At 45.8% G+C, this 14286-nt stretch overlaps 1 protein-coding gene across 3 annotated transcripts in view; it reads right to left on the bottom strand.

Moving 5' to 3' along the window:
- Nucleotides 1–11577, bottom strand: part of ELF2 (E74 like ETS transcription factor 2) — a 300035-nt gene extending 288458 nt beyond the window's left edge. The window contains exons 1-2 of one of the 3 annotated variants that reach the window (XM_063920360.1): nt 11365–11577; nt 8036–8115 (exon numbers count right to left, since the gene is read on the bottom strand). The gene's annotated coding sequence lies outside the window, so the exon portion shown is untranslated. Of the gene's footprint in view, nt 1–8035; nt 8116–11222; nt 11306–11364 lie in introns of those variants that run through there. The other 2 variants (XM_063920362.1, XM_063920361.1) reach the window with 2 other exon arrangements.
- Between the last annotated feature and the right edge of the window lie 2709 nt (nt 11578–14286).

Below are 14286 nucleotides of genomic sequence, written 5' to 3' on the forward strand. Positions count from 1 at the left end.
ACTGCTAATAAATAAATAAATTTGCATATTAGCTGTACTTCTTTGCGGCTGTGCAATAATAGCGCACACCTCGTGCTGAAATCTTCATGCGTACAGCATTAATAAACACCTATATGCATGAGATGAGTGGTAGGATTTGCCATATTCAATATGCGATGCTTGATACATCCTGCCCCATAGTTAGGATTTAGCCATTACCTACATTACTTGACAGTAGCAAAAATCACACCCGAGGTTCAAGCAGCAATCAACAAGTATCTATGAAGAATTTCTATGATTTCCAGTACCTGAATCATAATATGAACAATACAGAGTTTTTAATCGCTCTCTCCACGGCTTGAGGACAGATTGCTAATAACAGCTAACACCACCTCCATTAAAGCCCCTGTGCCAAACTTATCACTTCATTCTTCACTTTCGACATTCAAACAAGAACATTGTTGTATCCTCTGAAACATTGCCAATATATGGTTTTGTCTTTGTCACCACCAAATAAACACTAATGCATGCCCTTATTTTGTTCCACCCTGACTACTGTAATCATCTTCTATCTTTTCAATCTTGTCTTCCTCCTCCATCCAAAAATAAGAATTTACTTACCGATAATTCTATTTCTCGGAGTCCGTAGTGGATGCTGGGGTTCCTGAAAGGACCATGGGGAATAGCGGCTCCGCAGGAGACAGGGCACAAAAAAGTAAAGCTTTACTAGGTCAGGTGGTGTGCACTGGCTCCTCCCCCTATGACCCTCCTCCAGACTCCAGTTAGGTACTGTGCCCGGACGAGCATACACAATAAGGGAGGCATTTTGAATCCCGGGTAAGACTCATACCAGCCACACCAATCACACCGTACAACTTGTGATCTAAACCCAGTTAACAGTATGACAACAGAAAGGGCCTCTTAAAGATGGCTCCTTAACAATAACCCGAATTAGTTAACAATAACTATGTACAAGTATTGCAGATAATCCGCACTTGGGATGGGCGCCCAGCATCCACTACGGACTCCGAGAAATAGAATTATCGGTAAGTAAATTCTTATTTTCTCTATCGTCCTAAGTGGATGCTGGGGTTCCTGAAAGGACCATGGGGATTATACCAAAGCTCCCAAACGGGCGGGAGAGTGCGGATGACTCTGCAGCACCGAATGAGAGAACTCCAGGTCCTCCTTTGCCAGGGTATCAAATTTGTAAAATTTTACAAACGTGTTCTCCCCCGACCACGTAGCTGCTCGGCAGAGTTGTAATGCCGAGACCCCTCGGGCAGCCGCCCAAGATGAGCCCACCTTCCTTGTGGAGTGGGCTTTTACAGTTTTAGGCTGTGGCAGGCCTGCCACAGAATGTGCAAGTTGAATTGTGTTACAAATCCAACGAGCAATCGACTGCTTAGAAGCAGGTGCGCCCAACTTGTTGGGTGCATACAATATAAACAGCGAGTCAGATTTTCTGACTCCAGCCGTCCTTGCAATGTATATTTTTAAGGCTCTGACAACGTCCAACAACTTGGAGTCCTCCAAGTCGCTAGTGGCCGCAGGCCCCACAATAGGTTGGTTCAGATGAAATGCTGATACCACTTTAGGGAGAAAATGCGGACGAGTCCGCAGTTCTGCCCTATCCGAATGGAAGATTAGATAAGGACTTTTATAAGATAAAGCCGCCAATTCAGATACTCTCCTGGCAGAGGCCAGGGCTAGTAACATAGTCACTTTCAATGTGAGATATTTCAAATCCACCTTTTTCAATGGTTCAAACCAATGGGATTTGAGGAAATCTAAAACTACATTTAGATCCCACGGTGCCACCGGAGGCACCACAGGAGGCTGTATATGCAGTACTCCCTTGACAAAAGTCTGGACCTCAGGGACAGAGGCCAATTCTTTTTGGAAGAATATTGACAGGGCCGAAATTTGAACCTTAATGGATCCCAATTTGAGACCCATAGATAATCCTGATTGCAGGAAATGTAGGAAACGACCCAGTTGGAATTCCTCCGTCGGAACCCTCCGATCCTCGCACCACGCTACATATTTTCGCCAAATGCGGTGATAATGTTTCACGGTGACTTCCTTCCGTGCCTTAATCAAGGTAGGAATGACTTCTTCTGGAATGCCTTTCCCTTTTAGGATCTGGCGTTCAACCGCCATGCCGTCAAACGCAGCCGCGGTAAGTCTTGAAAAAGACAGGGACCCTGCTGTAGCAGGTCCCTTCTCAGAGGTAGAGGCCACGGTTCGTCCGTGAGCATCTCTTGAAGTTCCGGATACCAAGTCCTTCTCGGCCAATCCGGAACCACTAGTATTGTTCTTACTCTTCTTTGCCGTATGATCTTCAATACCTTTGGTATGAGCGGCAGAGGAGGAAACACATACACTGACTGGTACACCCAAGGAGTTACCAGTGCGTCCACAGCTATTGCCTGTGGATCTCTTGACCTGGCGCAATATTTGTCCAGTTTCTTGTTGAGGCGAGACGCCATCATGTCTACAATTGGTCTTTCCCAACGGTCTATTAACATGTTGAAGACTTCTGGATGTAGACCCCACTCTCCCGGATGAAGATCGTGTCTGCTGAGGAAGTCTGCTTCCCAGTTGTCCACGCCCGGGATGAACACTGCTGACAGTGCTATCACGTGATTCTCCGCCCAGCGAAGAATCTTGGCAGCTTCTGCCATTGCACTCCTGCTTCTTGTGCCGCCCTGCCTGTTTACATGGGCGACCGCCGTGATGTTGTCCGACTGAATCAACACCGGCTTTCCTTGCAGGAGAAGTTCCGCCTGGCTTAGAGCATTGTAGATTGCTCTTAGTTCCAGAATGTTTATGTGAAGAGACTTTTCCAGACTCGTCCATACTCCCTGGAAGTTTCTTCCTTGTGTGACTGCTCCCCAGCCTCTCAGGCTGGCGTCCGTGGTCACCAGGATCCAATCCTGAATGCCGAATCTGCGGCCTTCTAATAGGTGAGCCTTCTGCAACCACCACAGAAGTGACACCCTTGTCTTTGGTGACAGGGTTATTCGCAGGTGCATCTGCAGATGCGACCCTGACCATTTGTCCAACAGATCCCTTTGGAATATTCTTGCATGGAATCTGCCGAATGGAATTGCTTCGTAAGAAGCCACCATTTTTCCCAGGACTCTTGTGCATTGATGTACTGACACTTTTCCTGGTTTTAGGAGGTTCCTGACCAGATCGGATAACTCCTTGGCTTTTTCCTCTGGAAGGAAAACCTTTTTCTGAACCGTGTCCAGAATCATTCCTAGGAACAGCAGACGAGTTGTCGGGATTAAATGGGATTTTGGAATATTCAGAATCCACCCGTGTTGTCTTAGCACCTCTTGAGATAGTGCTAAAGCTGTCTCCAGCTGTTCTCTGGACCTTGCCCTTATTAGGAGATCGTCCAAGTATGGGATAACTAATACGCCTTTTCTTCGAAGAAGAATCATCATCTCGGCCATTACCTTGGTAAAGACCCGAGGCGCCGTGGACAATCCGAACGGCAGCGTCTGAAACTGATAGTGACAGTTTTGAACAATGAACCTGAGGTACCCCTGGTGTGCGGGGTAAATCGGAACGTGTAGATACGCATCCTTGATGTCCAAGGATACCATAAAGTCCCCTTCTTCCAGGTTCGCTATCACTGCTCTGAGTGACTCCATCTTGAACTTGAACTTTTTTATGTAGAGGTTCAAGGACTTCAGATTTAGAATAGGCCTTACCGAGCCATCCGGCTTCGGTACCACAAATAGAGTGGAATAATACCCCTTTCCTTGTTGTAATAGGGGTACTTTGACTATCACCTGCTGAGCGTACAGCTTGTGAATGGCTTCCAACACCCTCTCCCTTTCGGAAGAGACGGTTGGTAAGGCAGACTTCAGGAAACGATGAGGAGGATCCGTCTCTAATTCCAACCTGTACCCCTGAGATATTATCTGCAGGATCCAGGGGTCTACCTGCGAGTGAGCCCACTGCGCGCTGTAATTTTTGAGACGGCCCCCCACTGTCCCCGAGTCCGCTTGAGAGGCCCCAGCGTCATGCTGAGGTTTTTGCAGGAGCCGGGGAGGGCTTCTGTTCCTGGGAAGGAGCTGCCTGTTGGTGTCTCTTCCCTCTTCCTCTGCCTCGTGGCAGGTACGACAAGCCCTTTGCTCTCTTATTTTTGTAGGAGCGAAAAGGCTGCGGTTGAAAGGTCGGTGCCTTTCTCTGTTGGGGAGTGACTTGAGGTAAAAAAGTGGATTTCCCGGCAGTAGCCGTGGCCACCAAGTCTGATAGACCAACTCCAAATAACTCCTCCCCTTTATACGGCAAAACCTCCATGTGACGTTTTGAATCCGCATCGCCTGTCCACTGTCGTGTCCATAAGGCTCTTCTGGCTGAAATGGACATAGCACTCACCCGAGATGCCAGTGTGCAAATATCCCTCTGTGCATCACGCATATAGATAAATGCATCCTTTATTTGTTCTAACGACAGTAAAACATTGTCCCTATCTAGGGTATCAATATTTTCAATCAGGGATTCTGACCAAACTACTCCAGCACTGCACATCCAGGCAGTTGCTATAGCTGGTCGTAGTATAACACCTGCATGTGTGTATATATTCTTTTGAATAACTTCCATCTTTCTATCTGATGGATCCTTAAGTGCGGCCGTCTCAGGAGAGGGTAACGCCACTTGTTTGGATAAGCGTGTGAGCGCCTTGTCCACCTTAGGGGGTGTTTCCCAGCGCGCCCTAACCTCTGGCGGGAAAGGGTATAATGCCAATAACTTTTTTGAAATTATCAACTTTTTATCAGGAGCAACCCACGCTTCATCACACACGTCATTTAATTCTTCTGATTCAGGAAAAACTGTTTGTAGTTTTTTCACACCATACATAATACCCTGTTTTACGGTATCTGTAGTATCAGCTAAATGTAACGTCTCCTTCATTGCCAAAATCATATAACGTGTGGCCCTACTGGAAAATACGTTTGAATTTCTACCGTCGTCACTGGAATCAGTGCCCGTGTCTGGGTCTGTGTCGACCGACTGAGGCAAAGGGCGTTTTACAGCCCCTGACGGTGTTTGAGGCGCCTGGACAGGCATTAATTGATTGTCCGGCCGCCTCATGTCCTCAACTGACTGTTTAAGGGAAGATAAACCATCACGTAATTCCACAAATAAAGGCATCCATTCTGGTGTCGACCCCCTGGGGGGTGACATCTGCATATTTGGCAATTGCTCCGCCTCCACACCAATATCGTCCTCATACATGTCGACACCACGTACCGACACACACCGCAAACTCACAGGGAATGCTCTAATGAAGACAGGACCCACTAGCCCTTTTGGGGAGACAGAGGGAGAGTCTGCCAGCACACACCACAAAGCGCTATATATACAAGGGATATCCTTATATTAAGTGCTCCCTTATAGCTGCTTTAATATATATATATATATAGCCATTAATGTGCCCCCCCTCTCTGTTTTACCCTGTTTCTGTAGTGCAGTGCAGGGGAGAGACCTGGGAGCCGTTCTGACCAGCGGAGCTGTGACAGAAAATGGCGCCGTGTGCTGAGGAGATAGGCCCCGCCCCTTTTTCGGCGGGTTCTTCTCCCGCTATTTTTCCAGTCAGGCAGGGGTTAAATATCTCCATATAGCCCCTATGGGCTATATGTGAGGTATTTTTAGCCTTGTATAAGGTTTATATTTGCCTCTCAGAGCGCCCCCCCCCAGCGCTCTGCACCCTCAGTGACTGCCCAGTGAAGTGTGCTGAGAGGAAAATGGCGCACAGCTGCAGTGCTGTGCGCTACCTTATGAAGACTGAGGAGTCTTCAGCCGCCGGTTTCCGGACCTCTTCACGCTTCAGCATCTGCAAGGGGGTCGGCGGCGCGGCTCCGGGACCGGACTCCACGGCTGGGCCTGTGTTCGATCCCTCTGGAGCTAATGGTGTCCAGTAGCCAAGCAGCAAATCCACTCTGCATGCAGGTGAGTTTACTACTTTCCCCCTAAGTCCCACGTTGCAGTGATCCTGTTGCCAGCAGGACTCACTGTAAAGAAAAAAACCTAAACTAAACTTTCTCTAAGCAGCTCTTTAGGAGAGCCACCTAGATTGCACCCTTCTCGTTCGGGCACAAAATCTAACTGGAGTCTGGAGGAGGGTCATAGGGGGAGGAGCCAGTGCACACCACCTGACCTAGTAAAGCTTTACTTTTTTGTGCCCTGTCTCCTGCGGAGCCGCTATTCCCCATGGTCCTTTCAGGAACCCCAGCATCCACTTAGGACGATAGAGAAATACTGCTGCAAGCATTATCTATTGTGCTTCCCTTGCTGTGTTTGACTATGCTCCTCTCAAACTCTCTACTGGATTCCTGCCTATGGGCCTAACTCAGGTCCTGTCGGCTCTGAGCCTCATGTCACGTAGTACCATGGGTACTTTGCGCATAACCCACACCCATACCGTGTATGTGCCAAGGTTAGGGGGAAAAACAAAACACAGGGTTTTTTTTTTGGGGGGGGGGGGTTTAAACTCGCTTTTTTTGGTTTAAATCGTTGGGTTTATTTTTTGAATTAACATTTTAATGGAAAAAAATGGAATCCTATTTGTTATAATACTGTAAAACATTGCTAGTGTATGTACTAGAAACCTTGATCAACCATGTTTTAATGCTTTCTAACATTAACAATCCAAAGTTATTAGGCTTTGATATGATTTATTTGAAATCTTCTTCCAATAAAACCAATTTTAGACTAAATATAATTAAAACATGCATTCAACATTTTGAATAAAAACACGAGTTTAGATGCCTTTTCACTTTCCAGTCTGTTCTGAAGTTTTGAATTAACTAAACCAAAAGAAGAAAAAAATTCTTTCTACACTAGCTGAAGATGATTGAGCAGTCAGAAGTTGTTCAATAATGGGAAATACATTAGGTTTTGAATTGAAGTAAACATGAAGATTAGACCATGAGATGTTTTTCTGTGTATTACCTGTTTAACGTGTTGGTGTTGTTTACTCTTTGGGACTGTGAGTGTTAACTGTGGTTTTTTTCCTCTCTTATGGGAATGGTAGGGGACAAGCTTGATGCTAGGCAGATTTTGTACCTCTCTTATCTGATTCACCTCCCTATATCTATGTTGTGTGTGTGATTTACTGCATTGGTTCAGCTTACTTAGATGAAGACCACAAGCAACAAGAATGTGGAATACCACCAGGGATTTCCTTACAATAAGCTTTATTTAAGAAGTCACGGTGTTGTGCCTGTAGTAACAGCATATTTAAAATTTTAAAAAAGTGTTGTTTTTTTAAACCATTTGGTATAAACCATGGTTTAAACCAGCCAACCCTATGTGCAATACGGGTCCTGCGTTGTTGGATGCACTACAGCTGCAGACATAAGTAGATTGACAGTCTACAGCCGTTTGGGGGCAGGGAGGGGGCAGCGATTACGTCTCACCACCATTTTAGGGGAGTGCAGGAGACAGGATTTCTGTGTAAAGATTTCCAGGCCTCTTTTTAGGAGCTGCCTGGCTGTCTTGCTCCCTCCTTACAGAAAGCGTTCCCACTGAATGAACCTCTGCACCTTTTTTTCCCCTCAATATTCCACATATAATGCTTACGATTTTCCATACACCATTTAGACTAATTCCTATGGTCACTGTACACTTTCCTTTGTGTGTAACTTGTAACCTTGTGAAGGGGATGCATTCATTGGTTTCATTATATAAATTTGCTATACAACCTGTTGAAAATGCACTTAAATCATAGCATGGCTTGTTTAAATGGAAGTTTTTAAATCGCATAAACCAGGTTTTACCATTAACTACGCATCACCAATCATGTTGCGGGAGTTAGGAATTTATTTACTCAATGCTTCAATTGTCAGTGTGTTGAGAGAGGAAACCATCTTATTAAAAACACAGCAAACAGATGCACAACTTTCCATAATATACAGTAGGTGTCTTTGGTTCACTATTACCGATAATCCAGGCATACATACTTTTTAAAAACACAAATGACTGAGAATGGATGAATGGACACAACATATACTATTGCTTTCAAGCTCACCTGGGTTGTGATAGCGTCTTCTGGTTAAGTCTGCAAAACTGAAGTGAAGTCTATTTTCCAAAAAAATCATAAAAACAGATCTAGAAAATACAAAACATACTTTTGTTTTAGAAATTGGAGGATAAGACAAATAATTATAACAAACCATCAACATTCAAACCCCCAAAAAAGCATACACAAAACTAGTTAAACATGGCCTGCTAATGTCACCAAATGATCACTGAGGAAACACTCAAAACCTGAATGTGCAGGATAATATAAAAATATTTTACACAAGCTCCGAGATAAAACTGAATTTGAAAATAGTAAAATGACACATTCTTATTTAGTGTTTAAGAACAGATTATGTACTTTAGCTGTAAAGCAAACACACACAAGGAACTTGTATAAATTACTTGATGGTTAAAACGTTCAACTGCAGAACATGAAATGCACAGCCCCCCTCCAGATACGCGCTTCATACATAATCAGCCACTATATTTTTAATGTTGCGTGTCAGTGTGCCAGTTACAGGAAACTGGTGGCATTTGCTAGTGTATGGGGCACAGATAACAACCGTGGACATGAACTTTAGTGAAGGTTTGTGAAAGGCCAGCTATTACTATAAGGGGTGGCACCCTCAGTTCTTTGCTCTGCCTGAAAACAGAAGACAAAATCAGGTTAGGACAGGTACTTCATTCAAACTATTTTTGCTGAATTATGGTCACATTCACCTCAAATTGCATGTGATGTCTAGCCTGTAGACTGGAGGCTATGGGGGTCATTCTGACCCGATCGCACGCTGCAGTTGATCGCAGCGGTGTGATCAGTTCAGAACTGCGCATGCCAGACGGCCGAAGGCTGTCGGACCACTATGATCGCCTCTGCCTGATTGACAGGCAGAGGCGGTCGCTGGGCGGAACGGCTGGGTTTGGCCGCCGTTTCGTAGGCGTGGTCCAGCCAACGCAAGCGTGGCCGGACCAAACAGGGAGCGTCCCGCAGCGGCTGCGTGACGTCACACGCAGCCGCTGCGGGCCGGGGAGTGAGGAGTAGCTCCCGGCCAGCACGCTAAAGCTGTGCTGGTCGGGAGCTACTCTTGAAGTGCAAAGGCATTGCCGCTGTGTGATGCCTTTGCACTTCTGCGGGGGGGTTGGGGGGGGGGGGGGGGCACGGACATGCGGGTCGGGATAGCCCTGTGCTGGGGGTCCCCCCGCATGTCAGTGTGAATCGATCATCTCGGAATGACCCCCTATATGCAAATAAAACAACTATGTAGAATCACCAGTTCCTTACCAGGAAATCCTGAGATGAGGCCAGGTGGAATATAGATTCAAGTAGCTTTGTGGAAAATTATAGCAAACTCAAATTAGGATTTTTTTTTTTAGTTTTTGTTTCTCTTAAATATTAAACGTCATAAAAATGTGGTGTAACACACACATACACATATATATATTTATTTATTTTTTAAGCTGGTTTTCAAAATGTCCGTGATTGTAGGGTGTCCCTTTAAGGGGCATATTGGGCCTCATTCAGATGCGGTTGCAATGCTGCTATTGTAAGCAAATCAGCCAATCTTTTCTTACTGCACGTGTTTGAACTGCTTTGTGCACAAATGATCTGCTATAGCGGTCAAACCGAGGAATTAGTCGCCAAGTGAGTGACAGGAGGAGAGCATTTTGGGGTGGTAATGGGGAGTGGTCAGATAAATGCAGTTGTATCATGGCCATCCAGACAGCGTTTTCGGAGCATGCATAAATTAGAATTTGCAATCTTACGTGCTCCTTGAGAGCAGCTCAGCCTGGACGTCTACAGAGATACTCAGGCTCTGTGATATGTTCTGATTTGCATCAATGGTACCGATGTATCAGCAATTATACGCCGTTAGATGGAAATGCACGGACTGCAGTGGGCATCCCATTGCTCAAGGTAGCTTCTACCAATATTAGCATATAATCGCATTGTGCATGTCAAAAGTTAGCAAGAACAACCATATCAGAATGAGGCCCATAGTGCTATAGACAATCTTGCAAAGGCCAACGATGGCAACCGTGTCTGACTGACAGGAGAAAGCACAGTGAAGTAATGGCGTCACTACCATTTATTTCCATCTGTTTGAGCTACCAGAATGTAAGGTATAAAAGGCAGGGCCATGGGGCAGATGTATTAAGCCTGGAGAAGTGATAAAGCAGTGATAAGTCGAAGGTGGTAACGCATCAGCCAATCATTACAGGTTTGAAAAATGACAGTTCGGACCCGATTGGCTGGTGCATTTTCTCCTTGCACGTATCACTGCTTTATCACTTCTCCAGGCTTAATACACCTGCCCCATACACAACAAACCGCTTAAAAAAAAAAAAACATACATTAATAAAAATACTCATGGAACATAAAAAATAAAAACCATATTTACTTTTATAAAAACAGATCCACCCCTCAAACATGCCATGGCTAGCAATGAGAGCGGTATATACAAAGTACTGTACATACAGCCCTTATTCCTGCAATATTTATTATATTCCATTTTACAACATCCATCATTTACCCAACACCAACATAACCATGTTTATTCCTAACCCTGTGATATTTAGCATTTCTAGCTCAGGCGGGTTACTGGGCCGGGCACAGCTGGGGATACACCAGGAGGGCTGCAAAAATATACTAAAAAAAGTGAAAGTAGAGAGAACACAGGAGTCATAAACAGGAGTGACAGCAAACTTCAGGCACCATGTCTGCCACTCACAGCAGGGTAAGGCAGATGGATAGTAATGGGATCACTGATGCCCTGGAGGGAAAGTGGTGTGGCGCTGCCCATGCCCACACTCTGCCGGTGCCACCCGGCCGGTGAGGACAACAGTACCCGGGAGCACACGGGGAGGGACCCCTGTAACTCTCCTCAGGCTCTCTCCTCCCATGCACACTGACTGGACTGGGTTTCACAACAAACATGTAGGCCCTGATGACACCACCAGGCTTCCCACCCCCAGCAGCCAGGGCGCCTTTCCCCCTGCACAGGACGGTGCGGCCGGACACTGCAAGCGCCGGGGGTCTGCAGCAGCATAAGGGAACCTGACCCCGCACCTCTCAGCGTGCAGCCAGAGCTGGGGAGGGGGGGAGGACAGAGGGGGCATGGGCAGCCACCCAGAGATTACTTATGATGATGGTGGTGGCTGGGGAGTGAGCAGCAGTGGCGGAGGCAGATGCTTCGTACCCCGGGCTGATCGCTGCCATCATGTCTTCTGCTGCTGCCTGGGATTCCCCGTGCACACTGTCCCCACAGTTACACTGAGCCGGTCATGAGGAGCCCGCTGGGGGGCGGGGAGGGGGCGCTGCTGCTCTCTGTGCCCGCTTACCTTGTCGGGTGTGCTGTGCAGTCGCATGGAATGAGGAGGTCCTGGGGCACGGAGCCGCTGCTGCTGCTGCTGCTGCTGCTGCTGGGGACGGAGTGGGGGGTGGCAGCAGCAGCAGAATGACAACACAGAGAGAGAGAGTGTGTGTGAGAGGCAGCAGGAGGAGGGGGGGATGTGACAGTGTCTGTGTGTCAGAGAGAGGGGGAGGGACTATGGCAGCCAGGCACAGGGAGACACAGCACATACATTATATACACACATCATCATGTGGGATTGCTGGCTGGGCAGATGGAGAGAGACAGTCTCTGTATGAGCTCTTTGTGGGCACAGTGTCTATATAAATACACTGCTGATAGGGAACACATGTAAGTACTGTGCGTACTTACCTTACCCAGTATCATCACAAATGATGTCACAGTTGCACTATATTACTATACACTGTTATCCTTTTAAATTCTTTGAAGCGTATTCTCCACAGCAGCAGGGCAAAATAATGTGACTAAAACAGGACACATGGCATCTGTAATACATGGAGTTCACAAGAGACAAGTGTGCTGCTAAGCAAGTCTCCACCCAGAAAATACGTGCAGAGTACTATGACAAGGTAATTGTTTTAAAACACTGGATTTACATGAAATAAAACAACATTTGTTACATACTTATCTACATTACGTATTGTCCTTCTCTGGCCTCCCACACCTGCATAGGAGATCTGCAGCCAGAGATAGCTCTCACTGCTTAGGGACATTCAAAACACCAAAGTTGTGAACTTATATTCCAAAATTAATGATTCTCTCCTCCAAGTAATAGAATATAATATTTTGTAATTCAGTCAGAGCCGTGAAACATCCATGGGGCCTGGCTACTGAGTTAGCGTGACCGAATCTGGAAAAAATTAATGTAAATTGCAAAATATTATGCAACATTCAGGGATGGATTGGGATCAAAACCCAGCCCGTGAAATTTATGGAAGCAGCCCAAATAGGGGTGGGGTCTGTTGAGAGGGTGGAGTCTGTCGTGGGCAGCATTAATGCTCAGAAGGCCTGATTATATGAAGGGATTGTAAGTGCGCACTGCAAAATTTTAGGGGCATGGTTTCGTGGGGAAGGGGCGTGGCCACATAATAGTGCCAATTCACATTACACCACACAGTAGTGCCGCTTATACATATTACACCAGGTAGAACCTCCTATACACACTGCGCCAGGTAGAACATTTTATACATATTGTACCAGATAGAGCACCTTCTACACTTTGCGCCAGGAAGAGCACGGTATACACTTTGCACCAGGCAGAGCACATTATACACATTGCACCAGATAAAGCACATTATACACATTGCACCATGTAAAGCACATTATACACATTGCACCAGGAAAAGCACATTATACACATTGCACCAGGTAGAGCACGTTATACACTTTGCACAAGGTAGAGCACATTATACACATTGCACCAGGTAAAGCACATTATACATATTGCACCAGGCAGAGCACATTATACACATTGCACCAGGTAAAGCACATTATACATATTGCACCAGGCAGAGCACATTATACACATTGCACCAGGTAGAGCACATTTGTCAAAGTCGAAAATATTTCAGTACACACATCATGTACAAACTACACACAGATGGCCTCCGTGCGTGTACTTGTTCTGCCGTGCGTGCACATATTCGCAAGTTGCGTATGGCCGCTCACGCGGTCCTGCGTATTAGCGCATGGTATGAGTAATTGCGGTAGTGTTTGTGATCGCATGGAAAAGCCATAAAAACACATTACATATTTAATACACATAGTGCACGATTTACACATAGTCAGCATGCAACACACCAGCGAGTTACACTTGCTTAAAGGCTATAATAACAAAGGGATTCACCTTTACAGGATATGAGGGGACAGAATTAGGTTAGGAGGTGGTGTTTGGTATTCAGCTGTAGGGTATTTTTAGAGCAATATTCTGGTGTTGGTTTGCGGAAGATCGCACGCTCCTGCGAATAGTTATGCGCAGGAGCAGAATATTAATATCAACTGTATTTACTGTACTCCTGATATTCGTCGGGAACCCAGTGGAGAACATCTGCAAGTGCACCTGGACCAGACATCGCCCACCTATTCAAACCGACCTATGACCTCTCCTGTACTGTAAATTACCATCCCAGTGACCAATAGACAAATAGATTACAGTTTCCATTGTGTTAGGTTTTGGACAAATGTATAAATAGCCAGCTGCAGGCCCGGTCACACACAATCTCTGAAGATCATCCACCTTGATGATTGAGTACCGGACCGGGAAGCGCAGGCGAACAAACGTATGTACCATTGACTGTAGCCTTTTCTTTTATTGTATTGTATTATGCTTGTTACACCCTGCTAGTAAAATAACCGTTGGTGGGTTGGACCCCAACATAGTTTTGAAATACAATTTGGTGTCGTGTCCCATTTCCTGCTAAGGTTTAAGGTGTATTTCTATCACACTTGTAGCTGCATTGTGCTCTCAGCGGCCAGTATTTACTAAAAATCCGAGTTTGGCCGATTTGTGTTTTTTCTTCTAAGTCCCAATCCGGGAATTCACTAAGCAGAAAACTCGGCAGTGTCTGGTCTATTCGTAATGGTTTGATTGGCAAAGTTCTGAAATACGAATGAATAGACCATCGGTCAAACGCGGCTGTTATTTCATACAATACGGGCATTCACTATTCATTCGTATTTGGGTATTAGTCTCTGAGTGCTCAAGTGCGGGTCTATTTATTTCGATTCGTTAAAAAAAGCAGCAAAAAAATAGACCTGCTTTTTCCAGTCGAGTTTGGATAGCTATGCACGGATCAGTGAGATCTGTGCATGGTTATCTATGGGAAAGGGTCAGTTTAGTGTAAAAACTGAAACAAAAATTGCGTGGGGTCCCCCCTCCTAAGCATAACCA

Source organism: Pseudophryne corroboree, chromosome 1, assembly GCF_028390025.1.
Source record: "Pseudophryne corroboree isolate aPseCor3 chromosome 1, aPseCor3.hap2, whole genome shotgun sequence".
NCBI lineage: Eukaryota > Metazoa > Chordata > Amphibia > Anura > Myobatrachidae > Pseudophryne > Pseudophryne corroboree.